Source organism: Sarcophilus harrisii, chromosome X, assembly GCF_902635505.1.
Source record: "Sarcophilus harrisii chromosome X, mSarHar1.11, whole genome shotgun sequence".
Lineage (NCBI taxonomy): Eukaryota > Metazoa > Chordata > Mammalia > Dasyuromorphia > Dasyuridae > Sarcophilus > Sarcophilus harrisii.
Genome location: NC_045432.1, coordinates 56,853,675 through 56,873,043, shown reverse-complemented (window position 1 = coordinate 56,873,043; position 19,369 = coordinate 56,853,675).

Sequence of the window (19,369 nt, the reverse complement as noted above, 5' to 3'; positions counted from 1 at the left end):
AGGGACACCCATTCCCCATTCTCAGGATAACATTTTTTAAGTAACTGAGGAAATTGCTCAATTTCACTTAGACATTAGTGAAAATAAATATGTAATATTATTTCCCTAAGTTCATGGACATCTTTCTACAGAACTCAGTTTAAGAATCACCAAACTAGTTTCCTTAACCCTGTATTACCCCAAAGGAGTCACTCTAATGGTGAGAATTTTAGGCACTATTGGAATTGGACTTGCTGAGGTTTGCTGGAGACACTTGTAACTGGCCTCAGAAATTGGCAAAAATTATAAAAGGAGGCTTGATTTGTTGTTTTGTTGATTGTCTGGACTTAAGTAATAAAGAAAATGTTGATAATACAAATTATTATTCAACAGAGGCAGCTAGGTACACAATAAAAGAGAGTACTGGATCTGGAGTCAAAAGACCTGACATCAGAATTAGCCTCAGACATGTACCAGCTTTGTGGCGTTGGGCAAGTCATTTAACCTGTCTGCGTCAGTTTCCTCAAATGTAAAATGGGGATAATAATAGCTCTTATCTCCCAAGTTTGTTGTAAGGATGAAATGAGATACTGTAAAAATGCTTAGCACAATGCCTGGCACATAGTAGGCACTATATAAATTCTAGATGTTGTTGATATTATTATTAGACTAAATAAAAAGGTATATCATGGATATACTTCAGAGAGCCAGCTGTTAAACACTTACCAGCACATCTATTAGAGAGAAGTAAATGGAAACAAGGAGGTGCTTTGGCATCTCTATTATACTGCATCAATAGATAAACATTTACTCTACCCAAATGTATGATCATTCTTGAATAAACTGCAAAGTTCAGTTGGGACTTCTTAAAGCTAAACTATTGCCCAGATATCTACTAGATATTAATTCACTCAACTTCCCAATATTCATTATAAAACCAAAATTCCCATTATACCAATCACCCAGTTTATGAATTTTCTGTGCCTTCCTACTTTGTATCTCCTGGTCCAGCTAGTTTTCATAACTTATTTGCACTTCTGGAGCAAAGTTAAAAGGAGTCTCATTATAGGAATTCTTGATTTTGTTCATCTACTCTGTACCCCACCCCCCCAATCATCATCTTCCATCTCTTGCCTCAGTGTCTTTGCACAAATGGGCCTTCCTCATTTGAGCCTAGTAGAATCCTTAGCTTCCTTTACAGGGGAGCTCAGGTGCCCCTTCCTCTAGAGAAACCTATCCTGACCTCCCAACCCCAGTTCTTAAAATTACTTTGTGTTATTTTCCACATACTTTAGACTGACTCGTTTACATGCTGAATACCCTAGAAGGGGATCAGTTCCTTAAGAGAGGAGCCTGTTTCCTTTAAGCTTTTGTATCTTAAGTCTAGCAAAGAACTCTGCACATAGTAGGGACTTAAAAGTTCTTTGACTTAAATTGAATCATGAATAATCAGGAGGTGACTCCAACAGAGTAAACTTCCTAACATGTGGAAAGTTAGGATGGAAGTAAAATTTCTTCTTAAAAGAACCTACTGGGTGTATCACATCCCAGCCAAAACATATCCATAGTACAAGAAAGATGCTTCTGGATGCAATACATGAGCAATGTAATATATGACCAAGAGCAAAATATATGTTGGAATGTCTCAAGAAGAAGAGCATTTCCAGCTTTTTTTAAACTCCAAAAAGGAAAATGACAACAACAAACTAACTGCATTTCAAGCTCCTGACCTGGAATATCCTTGGAGAAGATACATGTTTGTGGAGGTATTTGTCAGTGTGACAGACCCATGATTCCTTTGCTATTGGGCATTCCCAAAAAGCAAACTCCTTCCTTCAATGCAAACCTGCCCTAGTTGCTCCTTTGGACAGTCAGAGAGAAGTACTTGAGGCCTGGGAAGTCAGTCTACATCAGAAGTGGAGCTTGGACCCCAACACTTCAGACTCTAAGACTAGGGCTCAATTTCTCATACCACACTACTTCTCAAGTAGTTTAAAACTACAAAGAAATCTTGTTACTTTGGCAGCCTGAGGAGGCTGCCAATATTGGCCAAATATGCAGACTGCCCCTCTGGAAGTGACTCGTGCCATTTTTTTCCCTAGATTTCTTAGGCAATGCCTTCTAAGTGTGGATCCTACATGGAGAATAGGCTTGATGCTGAACTTTCAAAGTCTCCCTATCTCAAGTGTAGCCACTGGGTTCAACAGATGATATTCCTGGCCCTTCCTCATGAGCATACTTTAGTTTCTCATTTGGCTCGACGAGACCTTCCTGCAGCACCATCTCTGTCAGGAAGTTTTGGAGAACTAGGTCTCACTTCTCCTTTGTCCCACCATTCCCTGACTTGCATTGCGTTCCATTTCCTCCCAGTAGAACGTAATTTCTTAAGAACAGGAACTGTTTCATTTCTGCCTTTGTACCCTACTCCCATTCCAAATTTTAGTGTCTATGTACTACTTTGTATCTACTTTGTACTTAGGAGTAACTTAATAAGTGTATATTGAATCCATTCCTTATTGTTTCTCAAGGCAATGAAAAAAAAAGAATGACTATATAAGGAAAATGATGTACACATGCCCCAGGAAGCCTGATGGCCCTGATGAAGAACTTCCAAGTAAACATAGGAATCACTAGACTCACATTTTGTCCAATTAGATTACCATTTATTGTAGCCTCATCTATTTAGAGTTGGAAGGGACTTTGGGGTCCAACTCCTTCAATTTACCAATTAGGAAACTGAGCTTCAGGTAGAGGAAGTAGTTGGCCAAGGCTCCCAAACCTAGTAGGTATCAGAGGCAGAATTTGAACCCAGCTCTTCCTTATTTCAAATCTAGTATCCCATTCCATTTGCCTTTTGTTTAGTACATATAAAAAGAAAAAGACTTTGAGAAATACATATATTTAATTACTGCCTAGCAAACTTTGTAATTCTGAAGGCCCATTGCAAAATTGTTACTGGAATGTGGAAGACTGGAGTAGAGATTAGAGAGGCACAAAACACCAGAGCTGGATGGGATCTCAGAGTATGGATTTTAATCCATAAAATGCTGTAGCTAGAAGAAGTCTACAAATGTGAAATGTAGGGTATCAGAGTTGGAGGGTACTGTAGAATATAAAATGTCAAAGCTGTGTGAAAATGGCATTTAGATTAATGCAAGAGCTAAAAGGGTCATTAGAACATAGGAAACTACTTTGTATGTAGTATATGCTGTATGTGCAGTGGCTACACCCAGGTAAACCATATTGGCAGAAAGGCTAAGCCAGGGTGAAGGTAAATGACAGGCCTGAAATTTGTCAATGAGTTAGGATATCTACCCTAGCAAGTGAAGACTTCCCCTGGCAGAATGAGTGAGTGAGAACAATTTCTAATTGCACCTAATGCTTGTTCTGACATCAAAGACACCAGAGGTACTCACTGCATCCCAGGTCATATGATGGCCTGTCTCAACTTTATTCCTGCCACTGAACTCTGGTGACTCAGTGAGAATGAGGCTGAGGACTTTGTGCAACTCTGTGTCACTTAAAGCATTCATTTGCAAGTCAAGACATCACCCCAACTCACTGGTCCTCTTCTAAAATGAAGGACAAACAACATTAATGTTTTTATATTTATGTAAGAGTCAGGGTTCATCCCACTTAAAATGTACAGAGAAGGCCCAGACTTCCCAACTGAATAAATCACATCCACCCCAATTAATGTAACTATCAAGATGCTCTTGATGAGGTGAAGTCTAGTTTTAGGGGTTCCAGGTCAGGGAACTAAAAATATGATGAGGTTTAGGTTTTAGGGTTTCCTTTCACGGAACAAGGTCTAGACTGAGGGAACCAAAATGAGATTAGGGTTTCTGGTAGGGAGTTAAATGATAAGGTCTAGTGGCAGGTTCGGGGTTCAGGAACCAAATGGAAAGGTTTGGCTCCACTACACCCCCTTGGGATTCGGTGCAAGGGTAGGAAGTTTTGGGGAACCCCCTTCTGGTGGTGCAGAGGTCCTCTGTAAAGGAATTTACAAACCTGAAAATGTAGATTGATAAAAGAGGTTTATTATAGGGATTGGGAAGTAAGGTTAGAAATCCTGACAGAGAGGCATAAAGTCTCATTAGGGAAATAGGTGAGGATAGCAATGGAAAGGAATATTATTCCAGTGGGCAGAGGCTTCCTTGGCATAGCATGGCATGTTTAGAACCTCTGCAAAGAGAGGATTTTAGATTGGCTCTTTTATAATAGGAGCTTTGGCTACAAGCTGGGTTTCAGCTTGAGCTGAAATTCATTTGAATAGAATTGAATGAGTTTCTTTAACTGAATAGGGTTGGAATTCTTTTACCTCAGCACTGAACCAACCCCACCTAGATAACAGAATGAAGCTGTTTATCATGCTTCCCTCGGGTGGGGTCCCTCACTGAGGCAGAATTGAAGGAGATTTTCTCTTTCAAGGAGTTTTAAAGTTTCGAGGTCCCTTCTTCATTCTAAGCTCTAATAACTATTAGGCATTTGGAACCAATCTAAACAAAGGTGTAAACTAGGTTCAAACAACCTAATCAAGTTTGTGAATGAGTGAAGTGCTTTGACCTATTGGATGAAATCAGATGACAAAATGAATCAGGACTAGTTAAAAGAATCAGACATAACCCTGGACCCTGGCATATAAGTGAAGGAGATCCCAGTGGACAAGAGCTCAGCAACTATTTCGGAAGTCAAGCACTGGGAATGCTTGGAGAAGGCAGACATTTTGCTTCTGTACCAGAAAGTGGAAGGTAAGGGGATAAGCAACATTACTAGAAACTAACCCCAGCTCCTCCAGTCTACCAAAAGAACCCCAAAGGGATCAGTAGTTAACTGCCTAGTCAAGCTGCTAGTACTAACAAGGAACTGAGACAGTGATTCCAGAGTTTGCATTACATTTGGAGTACTTGTTTCTCCATTGAATGGAAGTTCCTCAAGGGCAGAGAAGGTTTTCCGATTTTGTCCCTATATCCCTAGCATCTAACTTAGTGCCCAGCACACAGCAGATGCTTAAGAAAAGTTTGTTGATTGAGGTTGGAGCAGGAAGGGTCCTCAGACCTCATTTGTTCCAATCTCTTCATTTTACACAAGAAAAAAACTGAGGCTTAGAAAGGATTAGTTCTAGGCCACAAAGTGGCTGAGCTAGAACTAGAAGAAAGGCTTTTTCAAAAATTTTACCTTTGTAGCACCTGGCATTAATATCATCCAAGCCTCAGTTGTCACTGTTTGGGTTTTGTTGGCTTAGAAAAAGTATAAATAGAAATTGTTTCTTTTTTACACCTCCCCCTCCAGCTTGGTGTTTTGTTTGTTTGTTTGTTTTGAGTAGCTAAAAGAAGTCATTCTTGTTCTCATTTCTGACTTAGTCTTAAGCAGCAAATGGGTGTTGCCTCAGTCAAAATGAGACCTGTTAAAGACCTCAGCTTAAAAAGGCCAAGGCCTGGCACTGGAGCATCTCCTGTAGTTCTGACCTATGTGAGGTCACTGGACCCAAAGGGCTGTGGAGGAGAAGGTAAGGCTGGAGATTCTGCACAGCCCACCCTCGTGGAAATCCAAATCACTCGCAAATCAAGACAACCCTCCCTGACAACGCCAATCTTCTTTTGATATGATGCTGATGCTCTGAACAACTGTTCAATTTGTTGATTTATTCTCCTCTAGCACTGTTAGATTCTGACCCTCAGATCCATTAACCCCTTCCCAACATTTGATGGTAGAGGAAGTGGCTATCCACACTGCTGGAATAAGTAGGGAGTAACCCATGACAGCCTTTCCAGTAAGATGGCAGATCACTGGGCCTTACCATAGGCCTGCCCTTGCCATGGTCTTCTGGCCCTGACCATCCATCAGCTCCTTGAATTTCTAGGCATTGCCAGCTGACCTACCATTGAATCCTAATGACTAAGAGACCTTTCCATCTGCCCTGCAGTCCAGTCCTCTTTTGTGTGTTGTCTACCCTAATCAGGATGTGAGCTCTTGGAAAGTCAGCACTGTCTTACTTATCTATTTATAACCTGATGCTTAGCACAGAGTTTGGCACATAATAAGCCTTTAATAATGGTGATGTATCTCCGTTCCATCAGCTTTGGGTTAAACTCAGTGGGAAGAGAAAGCATTTTGCCTCTTTTCAGGGCCATTTGTGTTTGACAGGCTGCAGAGCAGGGCCCTCCTGATACCCTGGGGGTAAGGGGCATGGTATGAGTATGTGTAGATATCAGGGTAACTTGGCAACCTGTCAAATGGAAGGGGAAATAAGAGCTAGATGATTTCTAAGGTCCCTACCAGCCTCAGCCTCTGGGAGAATAAAGGGGTTTGTAAAAGCAGAGTAGGCCGGCTCCAGGCCTGGCAAAGAGCTAGCAGAGCTGTGTTGTCCAAGTGGCAACAGAGCAGCCCTTTAGTCTCTGAGGACCTCCCTGTGACTTTCAGTCCGACATCTGTTTCTGAGAGACAAGCCTAGTCTCTGCAAACAGAAAATGGGAAATTAAAGGAAACAAATGATACTAATTAAGTTTTCTTGCTGGCAACCAGCAGGGCTCTCTCGTCATGAGCATGCTGCTGCAGTCTTATGATCCCCTTTCAGAAGGAGTCCGACGGATGAGAACAACATCAAAAGAAGTGTTGTGTGATCTTTTCACCTCTGGATGTTAAATGATGTGTTACCCCAAATCTGGGCCAAGGGGCTCGGTGGAGTGCCTTGAAGGAAAAGGGGCCTATTCCCATGGAAACAGTCAGAGGCTTCACTTGTGATGTGGTTTGGGTTAAATTTTTCAAAAACCAGTCTAATACACTGGCTTTAATGGCCAATTTTCCTCAACATAATTACATGTGGAATTTTTGGGAAAAGGCATCAAAACATAAACCCAAAGACACAAGCATTGATTTCATGGAACTTTGACCAATTCTCATGATAAACAAATGCAGGTGAAACCCAACTCTAAGAAAGATCTACAGCATTGGGATCTTTTTTTTTACATTATAGTACAATATCACTATGAAAAATCATATACTCAGCTTATAGAAGTAGGGATGAAGCAGTGATATACCCAGCATCTCTAGGAAGAAAATCAGTCAGCCATAGCAAACAGAAGTCAGGAAAAATCTGAGTTTAAATGCTGCCTCTAAAGTTACCATTGGGAAATCATGGAACCTCTTCCAACCTCAGTCTTTTCCTTGGTAAATTAGGGCTAAAAGGACTAACACCTGCAGATTCTTGCCTAACAGGCTTGTTCTGAGGACCAGATGAAATAGCTTATAGAAAGTGCTTCATAAACTTAAATCACAATTTAAATGTCAGTGGTTATTACAATGAAGAATAATTTGGAAACATTCTAAACATAGTAAAGAATAAAAGAATCTCCCCTAGGTAAATCATTATTCATTTTCAAAAAGGTATTCTTGGCTATCTCTTCAGACTGACCCCAGCCCTACCCCGTTATTCCTCAGAAGCTCCCTGGATCCTTCTGTGCCTTTGTCTTTTTGTTTTGTTTTCATGGGGATTAGCAGAGTTTTTTCTAGGGGGAGAGTTTGGAATGTCTGAGATGAGGACAAGAATTAAGAGAGTTAGCTAAAAGACAATTGCTGCTTACTGGTCGTCTAAGCAGAACAAAAGACCTGTGAAAAATTCAGTGCTGCTTGTGCCTTTCTCACTCCATCTGTTGTTTGACTTTCACATTCCAGTGCCACTTTTCAGTTTTACAGAGGACAGTTCCCACAGATGTGAAGTTGGGGGTCAGAGAGAGGGTAAAAGGGCAGGATTCCCCTGAAGGTTCAAAGTTGTACTGTACTCTGTCCCCCACATGACTTTCTAAGCAAAAGGAAACATTCTCATATTGTACCTCTCCCACCAATTATTCAGTAACATCTGAAAGCAGGGCAGTGAGGTGTCAAAAATGGCAAAGAACCAAACAATAGGTTCCTACCATTCTGGGGCTTAGGATGATAACCAGCTTTCCTTCATTTCCAAGAAAGCTACTAAGAATCAGGTAAGGAATCGGTGAAAGGGATACAGATAGTAGTTTCTCAGTGTGTGAAAGTAGTACTATGAGAGAAAATGAGTGACTGCTCCAAAAGATAAAATAGATACCTTCATTTATATATAATTTTAAAGCTTTTACACAAACAAAATTAATATAACTAAGAAAAGAAATAGTTGACTGGCAGAAAATTTGCATCATATATTTCTGATGAGTCTGGTATCTAAGATATATATATGGAAGTAGCACAAATATATGTGCAAAACCCATTCATGCATGGATGAAGGTACATGATATGAGCAAATGATTCTCAAAAGAATTAACAATCATAAAAGATTTCTCTAAATCACTAATTATAAGAGAAGCTAATCAAAACAACTGAGATTTCACTTTATACCCAGAAAACTGGTAAAGATAACAAAAAGAAAATTCTAATTAATGTTGGAGGAAAAACAATTCTATGGAAAGACAGGAATATTAATGCACTACTTATAGAGCTGTGAATTGGTCCAGTTATTCCTTAAAACAGTTAGGAATTATGCTGAGAGAGAGAAAAAAATGTCCATACCCCTTGACCCAAAGACTCAATCTATAATATTATGCGATGACATTCATCTAGGCTCTAGACAGCAAAGTATATTGGGCTTGAAGTCAGTAGGACCTAACAGGTTCCAGCTCTGTGCCTCTGTACAAGTTATCTCCTCTCTCACTGTGTCCCCTTCATCTCCCTAGGACTGAACTAGACTAAGGCAGAAATAAAAGTTAGCAATATGCCAGTGGAAGTCATGGGTCCTTCCCATAATTCATAATCACAGAGAGGCTCTTTATAGGGAGATTTCAAATTTAGGCAAACATTGTCAATATTTGGCCTTGTAAGAAAATGTACATTATTGACAGTATACTGTCCAAATTCCACAGGCAGAAGACAGCATGTACAGGAGCTTCTCAGAAGTACTTGGCAGTCAGTTCCTTGGGAGCAAAAAACGGCAAACAGAGAAGGGGGAGGAAGGGTTCCTACACCCTGTCTGGGGCTTTTGTCCTCCATGTCTGGATCTTAGCAAAACCTCTCATTTGATCGTTTCAATGCAGGCTCCATTGTCTTCCCAGTTCCAATCCTGCCCTTCACTTTAAAAAGAAACTTGTGGCCATTCTTTTCTCCAGGCAAATGGTGACATTTGGGTTCTTTTCAAACAGAGGAGGAATCTGGGAAGATCTAACTTCTCAGTTTTCCCCTACCCCCACCCCTAATTAAGGGTAGCAGGAGTTTGCAGTTTCTTTTAACATTCATAAAGGTCTGACTCCACATTAAAGGCTCATAAAAAGGCTTCAAGGGAAAATGCTAAGTAGCTGTCTCAATTTCCGGCTCTCAGCCCCCAGATGACCCCATCTGCACACCAGCTTACAGCTCGACCAAGCCCCAGGCCCCTTCTCCAAGCATTTTAAGACACTTACTTATACTTTTGACCAGGTCTCAGCAGTAGCAGGCCAATCTTGGGCTGGCTCTCTGGCTCTTGGGAGAGGAGTGTCAATGTCAGCACCGAGGTCAGAGAGGGGAAGTTCATATTACAACTAGCCTAGCAATCAGGAGGATAAACTGAAGGTGTGTGTCACTTCCCCCATTCACCCCTGCTACTGGTGACTACTGGCTGGAGAAGCCACCACCTGGAAAAGGTAAAGGAGCCACCACCTGGAAAAGGTAAAGGAGCCACCACCAGAACGGCTGCAGGAGAGAAGGCCAGTCAGGGCCTCCCATCCTCTCTAGGATGGAAACAACTCAATTCAGAGAGCAGCAGCCCCATCATCATACTGGGAAGCAATAGGGAATATAGCAGATGGGATGTAGAAGAAGAAACTCAGAGGAATGAGGGCAACTTCCATAAATGAAGTCACCAGGGAGTGAGTGGCAGAGTCCATATTTGAACTCAGGTCTCCTGACTCCAGAGTCAAACCTCTTCCTTCTGCTTCCATGTCTTTTCAGGCCCAGGTCTCTGATCGTGTCAATCGGTAACTGAAGAAGCTTTAATGGCTCCCCATTGCCTTGAACTAACAAGCCTCTCACACTGGCTTCAGCCTACCTCTTCCAAGTGATTTCCGTGATGGTTCCCCTGACACACTTTTGGTGCTATCCATGCATGACATTCCATGTCATCTTTGGTCTGTACCTTTGCAATCCCCCCTTCCCACTTCCCCAAATCTGGAAGTCTTTTACTCCTCAAATCAGGAATTCTGGACTCCCTTCAAAGCTCAGCTCAAGGGCTCCCTCCATCTGCCTGATGCTCCCAGGCATAATGCACTCCTTATCTCACTAGTTTGTATGAGCTAGGTCACTGCTAAAAATGTCATTGTGCCTATGCAAGAGCTATTATTTCTGACAATCAAGGGGAAAAGATGTATTTTGTTGTATTCATAAAGAAATGCCCCAAGCCATTCATTCATAACCATTTGTTTTCACTCAATTTACCTCTTGAGCAGCTAGGTGTTAACAGTGGATTGGAGTGCTGGCCCTGGAGTCAGGAGCACTTATCTTCCTGAGTTCATACTTGGCATATTACTAGCTGTGATAACCCTGAAAACAAGTCACTTAAGTCTGTTTACCTCAGCTTCCTCATCTGTAAAATGAGCTGGAGAAAGAAATGACAAACCACTCCAGTATTTTTAATAAGAAAACCCTAAATGGAATCACCAAGAGTCTGACATAAATGAATAGCAAGTCCACCTAGTATTTAATAGACATCACTCCATCTCCCAAGGTCACCAACACAGACTTCACTCAAAGCTAGGGATTCCTGATCGGGGATCTGTACATTCGTTTGTCAACCAAATAAGGTAACTATTTCAATGCAATTGGTTTCTTGTATAATCCTACATATTTTATTTAATACATTTAAAAACAAGATTCTGAGAAGGAGCCCTGGGGTTTTACCAGACTGCTGAAGGGGTCCCTGACACAAATCTTTAAATCTTTATGTCCTTCTCTCCTAAGAGCCTGGAATGATTTCCATTGACTGTCTGGTCAAGTCCAAACTTTCAATTAAACACATCACCTACTTCTATCTAAAACTCAGCTGTTGGTCCACTTTACAATCTGTTATGTACAATCTGTATCTCATCTTTATAAAGAAAGGATTCAATCAGAGAGGCTCAGGTTCCTTTCAGCTCTAAACCTGTGATCCTATGGCTAACCCAGGAAGCCTTCTGGGATGATTTCAGTCCACAATGATTTCTCTTTTCTCTAAATTCCTATAGTTTATAAACTGTACAATATAATTTAAAACTCCATTACATACTATATTGCATTGTTTTATATTGTTTTACATGCATATATCTTGTCCAGTGAAAGACCATAAACTCTTTAAAGATAAAAATATGCACTTATACTTCTTTCACAATTCCCAAAGCACCAAAACCCAGTTCTTTAAAACAAGTATTTTAAAAATAATTTCTATATTGCTTTTGCTTCCCAGTGACCCAACAAAACCTGCTCACATAGCAAAAATATATAATTAGGAAGAACAAACCAACATATTGGCCACATTTGGCAACTGTAGTTTACCACCACTCTGTTTGAAAAGGAGGAGGTTTGTTTTACCATCTCTTCTCTAGTAAAGCTCATTGACTGCATCAATGATAGTTCTTTTTTAAAACTACATTTCATTGATACCTTTTGTTTTACACTTTCTAAATTTCCCCCTATTACCTTCCCAAAGAGCTATCACTTAAAACTATTTTTTTAAATAAGGAGAAAAAAATCAGCAAAACCAATCAATATGTTGAATAAATATGACTATGCAATATTTTACACCTACAAATAATGCTTACCCCCAAAGTTGAAGAGAGATATTTTTTCTCTATACTTTGAGACCAAACTTATTTTTTATAATTTTGCAACATTCACTTCCAACTTTTTTTTACAGTGTTATAGCTGTTCTATATGTTGTTTTCTTGGTTCGGCTTACTCCATTTTGCATTAGATCATTTAAGTCTTTCTATGTTTTTCTATATTCACATATGTTGTTCCTTGAAGCACATTAACATTCTATCACATTCACATACCACAATTTTTAGCTGTTACCAATTAATGGACATCTACTTTATTTCTAGGTCTTTGTTATCACACACCCCCAAAAAATGCTGCTATAAATATTTTGATCTATATGGAGTCTTTCTCTCTGAGGCTTTTTTAGGGCCATTTTCATTTGCATTACTTTGGTCATTATCCTCTTGGTTTTGCTTACTCTGAATCAATTCAGAATATTCCCAAGTTTCCTTGGATTCATCATATTCATCATTTCTTAGGACATCATATTTCATTACATTCATGTGTCGCAATTTGTTCAGCCATTCCCCAACTGATGGATCCTCCTTTTTATTCTTAGTATCTTCCTGCTCCCAAAAGTGCTGCTACAAAAATTATCATCTCTGATACTTTTCCCTTTGTCTTTGTCCTTCTTGGGGTTTGTGTTCTGTAGGCATATTGCTGAGTCACTGCAAATGAGCAATTTAATGATTATTCTAGTACACTTTCAAACTACTTTACAAAACAAATATCAAGATTTTCTCTGTGATGTCATATGTCTGGGAATCAAAAGGATATCACAAATTCAGAAGAATCCTAATTGCTTGTGACCCCAAGGGCAATCAATGGAAAGGCAAATAGTGGGTCTGGGTAGGCTGAAGCATATTTACAAATGATGACTTACACATGAGAAGTGTTTTAAAAGATGTCATTAAGGACATATATGACTGAAAAACAAGGTAGGCTACTCCTTTAGTGAGGATAAATGATAGCAGATGAATAACCCTGATGCTGCTAAGGTAGCATGAACTATTCAAAGAACTAGAAGAAAGTCTCCAGATCTTGGATGAATCTTCCTTGGAGTATTTATAGAAAGACATAAATAAAGAATCATACAATGATAAAAATGTGTCAGAAGGTTGTGATCTATATTAACAAAGAGTGTATCCAAATCAGTAAGATCCTAGTGCATGGTAAAAAAAAAAAAAATTTGCCACACCAGAAGTTTTCCATGCTGACAAAATCACAGATATTTCTTGTAATCATGTATGGAAAAATTATTCCTTAACACAAATCTGTTTGTCTTTCTTTCACTAGACAAGTAGGACTTGCTAACACCTACTGCTCGTGGTGACCAGTGCATAAAGTTCTTTTAACATTCCTAGCCCTTTTCACATTTCTTTACCTTGCTTATCAAAAGTAAGTCCTTTAATACTGAGACATTCATCTATATGCCTAAGCCCATGTGCCAAAACGAGATTCTCTGTAGACTGGGGAAGAAGAGTGACACAGCCCTGATAGAAAGACCTTGGCGAGTATACCAAAAAAGAAAGAAGTTTTAAAAGCCACCAGCAACAGTAGTAATGTATCTCAGATCCCAGGCACAGAACAGGGCTTAATTTTTAGCATCAGACTGCAGAGGAATAACCAGAGCAGGAATCCCAAACCAAATAGAAGCCTACAATTCTGCCACGGAACCAGCAAAGCCTCCGAGGTGACTGAAAGGGGCAGAATCTAGCAGCACTCTAATCTTCATCAGACCTCAACTCGTGCCAAGAAATTGCAGAGCTCAAACAAGGGAAGCATCAATCTTTGGGAACCCTGAAAGCTTGCTGGTCCCCAGCTTGTTCTTGAGATCCTGAAATACCATAACACTTAGTACTCCAAGAAAGCAGCAGTAGGATCAAATCAGATTTTTCCTCCATAATTGCCAAAGAACTCAGCTCAAACATCACATCCAAAATCAAGAAGAATGAGCAACCAAGCAAACAAACAAAAGAGAATTCCACCATAAAGAGCAATTATGGTGACAGGAAAGCTCAAGACACAAATGCAAAAGAAATGAACAACTCAAAAATGTTCTACAAGTAAAGCCTCAGAGGAGACACACTGGGAAAAAATTCAACTAGAATTCCTGGAAGAGATGAAGCAAGAGTTTTTAAAAAGAGTTTTAAAATGTTTTTATAAATGAAATGAGAACACTTGGGGGAAAAAATTGGAAAAGAAATAAGAACTATGGCAGAAATAATTGGAAAGGGAATTAACAGCTTAGCACAAGCTTGTCCAGGCAACAAAATTAGAATGAACCAAATGGAAGCCAATGACTCCATGAGGCAATAAGAAATATTACAATAAGGTCAAAAAACTGAAAAAAATCTGAAGAAAACGTAAGATAAAAATTACCTTTAATATGTAAGCAAAAATTAAAAACCTATAAAAGAGACTGAGGAGAAAAAACATTAAGAATTATTGGGTCACAAATATCATGACCAAAAAAAGAGCCTAGAGACCACCTTTCAAAACATCTTAAAAGAAAACTGCCCAGATCTCTTAGAAGTAGAGGGCAAAATGGAAATAAAGATTCCAGTGGTCATTTGCTGAGAGAAAACTCCAAATGGAAACTCCTAGGAACCTCAAATCTAAAATCTAGAGTTTCCATGTCAAAGGAAAAAAATCCTCTGAGTAGTTTAGAAGAATTCAGGTGCCAAAGATAACATGTGATTTAGCAGCCACTACTATAAAAGAATAAAGAACTAGAAATACAATATTCCACAAGACAAAATGTATGGACTTATTGCCAAGGAGAACTTATCCATAAAAGCTGAATAAGATGCTACGGTGGGGGGAGGGGGGGAGAAAATGTCTTTAATGATTTAAAGTACTTCTAAGCATTCCTGATGAAAAGACCGAGCTCCATAGAAATTTTCAAATTCAAACACACAAGTGAAGAGAAATATAAAAAGGTAAATGTGAATAAACAATGATAAAGGATCAAAGATAAACTTTATTTTTAGATATGGAGAGATAAGATGATATATATGCTATTATCAGGGCCAGTGATGGTATACAATTACTTGGGAATACTTCTGTTATGTCTTGATAATCTTGAGAGAAGACTAGAAACAGAATACGTGAGAGTGGAGAAATAAAGGAAAAGAAAAGAAAGTTAGGGAAAATTATCTCACAGAATCAGGGTACACAACCAGGTATGTAAAAACATCTAAATATACAAAGAGGAGGGGGTGGGGGGAAATGGCTAACACTTGAATCTCATTTATCAGAATTGGTCAAAAGAAGGACACCTACACACACCTACAATCCACTCATACACTTATGAAGCAGATACAAAAATATATTTCACTGAACAGGGAAATAGGAGGGAAAGGCAAGAATAGGAGAGGGGGGAATTTGAAGGAAGATAGATCAAGAAAACAAATTCTAAACAAAACAAACTTTCAGGATGCACAAAAATATTTTTAGCTCTTCAAGATGCCACATCATGGGAATATGATGGGGCATGCCCATAAATTAGGGAACAGATGAACAAGTTATTTATATATATATAATATATTTGTATATATGTAGATATGTAGATGTGGCTATACATATATATATATATATATATATATATAACAGAGTACTACCTTGCTGATCTCTTTATCAGAGTAATGATTAACCATGATTCCAGAGGACTAATGATGAAACATACTATTCCCCTCATGATAGGTGAAATATTCAGAATACAGAAGAAGACAAATGGGTTTTTTTGGACATGCCCAATGTAGAAATTTGTTTTGATTGATTATACATGTTTTAATGGCTCTTGTTTTTCTTATGTGCTCAACTGAGACAAAGGAGTGAGATGGGAGGGTAAGAAGTCTGATTTTGGCTGCTTAAAATAAAAAAGAAATTTAGTGTTAGTGGTGGGAAAAGTAGAGTAGGAAATCAGACAACGTAAGTCCAATAAGAAGGGGCTTGCTTACTCATAGCAAATTCCAAAGTTCATTTACCTTTCAATGGTACTCTGAATTTTGGAGAGAAAAGGCACTCAGCAGAATTATACAAAGTGACCCTGCCAGGAACCCCAAATTCAATTCTCTTCTAGGTAGGAAGTGAGAAATTGATTGATGTTATTTTTCTGTATTTGTTCATGGTCCCCACCCCTACTCAATAACAATACTGTACACTGAGTTCCTATGTAGGAGTTAGGGACTTTGCCACTAAAATTTGGGACACTTTAACCATAAGCTATGACTAAGCTTATTTTGGAGACTTCCTTGATTAATTTAGGGAAAACAATCAGCCAAAAGAAGAGAAATTAATCCTTTCTGGAAGCCTCCAGGACTTGGTTTGAGCTCAAGGCGAAGGGGCTGCATTCAGGGTAATATTCAAACAAGGGTAATGAAGCCCCTAACTCCTGAAGAGTCGCTCAAAATATTCAATGTTTATTTGATATGGAATACTCTATTTCACAGCACCAAAAATGCATAAGAAACAAAGGATCCACAGGAACCATTTACAATCTGGTTAGAGTCTTTCTTTCTGGGGGTATTTGTACATTACTGTCCCTGAAGTAGTATAGCCCCTCAAACTCAAAGCATGTTTGCTGTTCCTCATATCTAACATTCAGTGCCATATACCATCTCTTTAACGTGGCAAAACTGCCCCTAACTTCTATTTTTTAGAATCTCTGACTTCCTTCAAGGCTAAGTTCCTATACCACCTCTTATGAGGAGCCTTCTCCCATTCCCCTAAACTGTAATGGTACTCTCCTTCTCAAACCTTGAATTGACTTCTATTTCTTGTCTGTTTATAGCTTGTATGTCCCAGCAGTAAAAAGCTACTTTATGAAGGGGATCTACTTTTCACACTTTCTTTTTCCATTCCCAAATACACCTACAGGCAGCTAGATGGTGCAAAGCACTGGGCTTGGGGGCAGGAGTATCTGAGTTCAAATTCAGTCTCAGACACTTATTAGCTATGTGATGCTGGGCAAGTCATTAATCTCCTTTTCCTCAACTGTAAAAAGGGGGATCATAATTGCATCTACCTCCCAGGATTGTGAGGATCAAATGAGATATTTGTAAAGCATTTCGCAGAGTGCCTGGCATATAGGAGACAATTAGTAAATGCATGTTTCCTTCCTTCCTTTCCCAGTGCTTAGCATAGGCATATTGAAGGAAGACAAGAAAATATACATTCCTATATAGTTTTGGAAAAACACATTCTTCCTTCAGCTTTTCTTTGGATGTTTAGTGGTCCCAGTAAAGAAGAGATCTTTCTTCCATTCTGCAAAAAAATTTGGTGGGAAGATCCTAAGGCCTGAAAAAAGAATGGGAGTAGAGCTACCAAAAAGAAGAAGGGCATAGTGTTCCACTACCACATTCAGGTTATCAAGTTAATGATGTATTCTGCTGTCACCCCTCACAAGTCCCTTCCCTGACCAACCAGAATTAATCATGTGACATGACAGTAATTCCAAAGGCCATTTTACTTAAAACAGAATGCAAGATAGAAATGTCAACTGTGAAATGTGAACACTTACTCAAACCATCCATTTCCTTCATTAGCTAGTGATTTTGCAACATGGCTAGAAAAATTCATAGCTCCATCAAGAGTACATGAGAGTACTTAAAATTTCATAGCCTCCTCAACAATTGTCATTTTTCTTTATTGTTTTGTGGCCATTGTGGTCACATTGTGGCCAATCTAAGATATATGAAGTGGAACCTCATTTTTTAATTTGCATTTCTGTCATTATTAGTGATCTGGAGCATTTTTTTTAAACTATAGCTGCCAATACCTTGGATTTCTTCCGCTGAGAACTGCCTGTTCATGTCTTTGACAATTTATTTATGGGGGAAATGAATGCCATTCTTACATGTTTGAATCTCTTCTTTACATAGATATGTTCTCTTGGAAATGAAATCTTTATCCATGAAACTTACCATGAAGATTTCTTCCCAATTAACTATTTCCATCCTAATTTTAACTGCATTGATTTTGTATGTGCATAGAACCTTTTCAGTTTTGTATAGTCAGAACTATTCATTTTATTTTCAATGACCCCTTGAATCCCTTTTTCTGTTCTTGAATTCTTCCCCATTCATAGTTGCAAAAGATACTTTCTTCTTTAAGCCTCTAATTTGTTTATTCCATGACCTTTTAAATATGGATCAGTAATCTATATGTAGTTTGTTGTGGGATATGATGTGAGATCTTGATGTAAATCTAATTTCTGCCAGACTGCTTTTTAGTCCTCTCAGTACTTTTTGTTGAATAGTGAGTTCTTACCTTGGTAGTTATTTATTCATTTCCCAAACTACAACCTCCTAAACTTTCAGAGAATATAAGTTGGGAGTACTCTAGTGTCTGCTTATTATGCTTGCTTATCAGTTTGACTAATAAAAGAAGAAAAATAGGTTTACTCTTGGCATTCCATCTTGCTGCTATAAAAGAAGCATATCACAGCAACCTACAAGAGACAAAAGGGGCATTACCAACTGTCTAAGCAAAGGAACCCATGAATATCAATATCTGAAAGGCATTGCATCTCAGCACCAGAACTATAAAGACTTGAAGTCTTATGACCTGAAAACATCAGGGCTATCCATCTGTTTTCCCTCACCTTAACTACAAAATGGAAACCATATTAGGGAAGATGGCTGCAATGGTTGCTCCCTAACAGGAAAAAAGGAGAGCTTTCTGGTTAGTAACAGCAGGAATTGGGCTTAGATGCACAGTAGCTTTCTGGCATTGAATTCATTCTCTATTTCTCTTGCATTGCCCATGGTTTTCTTGAGAGCTTGTGCCCAGCCTCCTACTTAGAAATGTTCTTCCCCAGCAGAAACCATACAGAGATTGCATCATCACCTACTACACTCTATATAGTTTTGTGCGTGATACATTTGTCAAGGAGAATATATTCTTCCTCCAAATAAATACAGACTATATTTTTGGGACAGTCCTGATTTAAAGGAAATTTTTGCAAAAAAAAAAAACATCCTTTTTAGACTACACATCTTAATATTTTATTTAGAAGACACAGCATTCAGACACAGTGGAAACTGGGCTGGATTAGGGCTTTTGACTAAGGTAAAACATTGTTATCACAGGCTTTTCTCTCACAGAACAAGAATGTACTGTGGTGATGAGATCATAGATTTAGTGCAATAAAGAACGTCAGAGATGCTCTAGTCCAACTCCTTCGATATAAAAATGAGGAAATGGAAGCCCTGAGAGGGTAAGGGACTTGCCCAAAGTTTGTCCAGGTAGTAATTAGCAGAGCTGTACTTTTAACCCAAGTCCTCTGATTCTAAATCCAATAATCTGGCTATCACACCACTCTGGTACAACATTTCCAATGTGTAGAGAGCTTCTGCAGGAAGGGGGAAAAAAGACTCTAGGAGATAGAACTAACAGTGGATAAACCAAGATGGCTATTTTGCTGTGCCTCAGAAATATATCAGGATGTTTTATACACATTAACTGACAATTGACCTCTGTTGAGAAATAAGCAGCTATACATTGTCCATATAAACCCTGACTGTCCACGTATGTCCATTTACATCTTCCCACCCACTACCAAATCCCAGTTCCTTGGCTCAGAGACAAGACTTTTTTC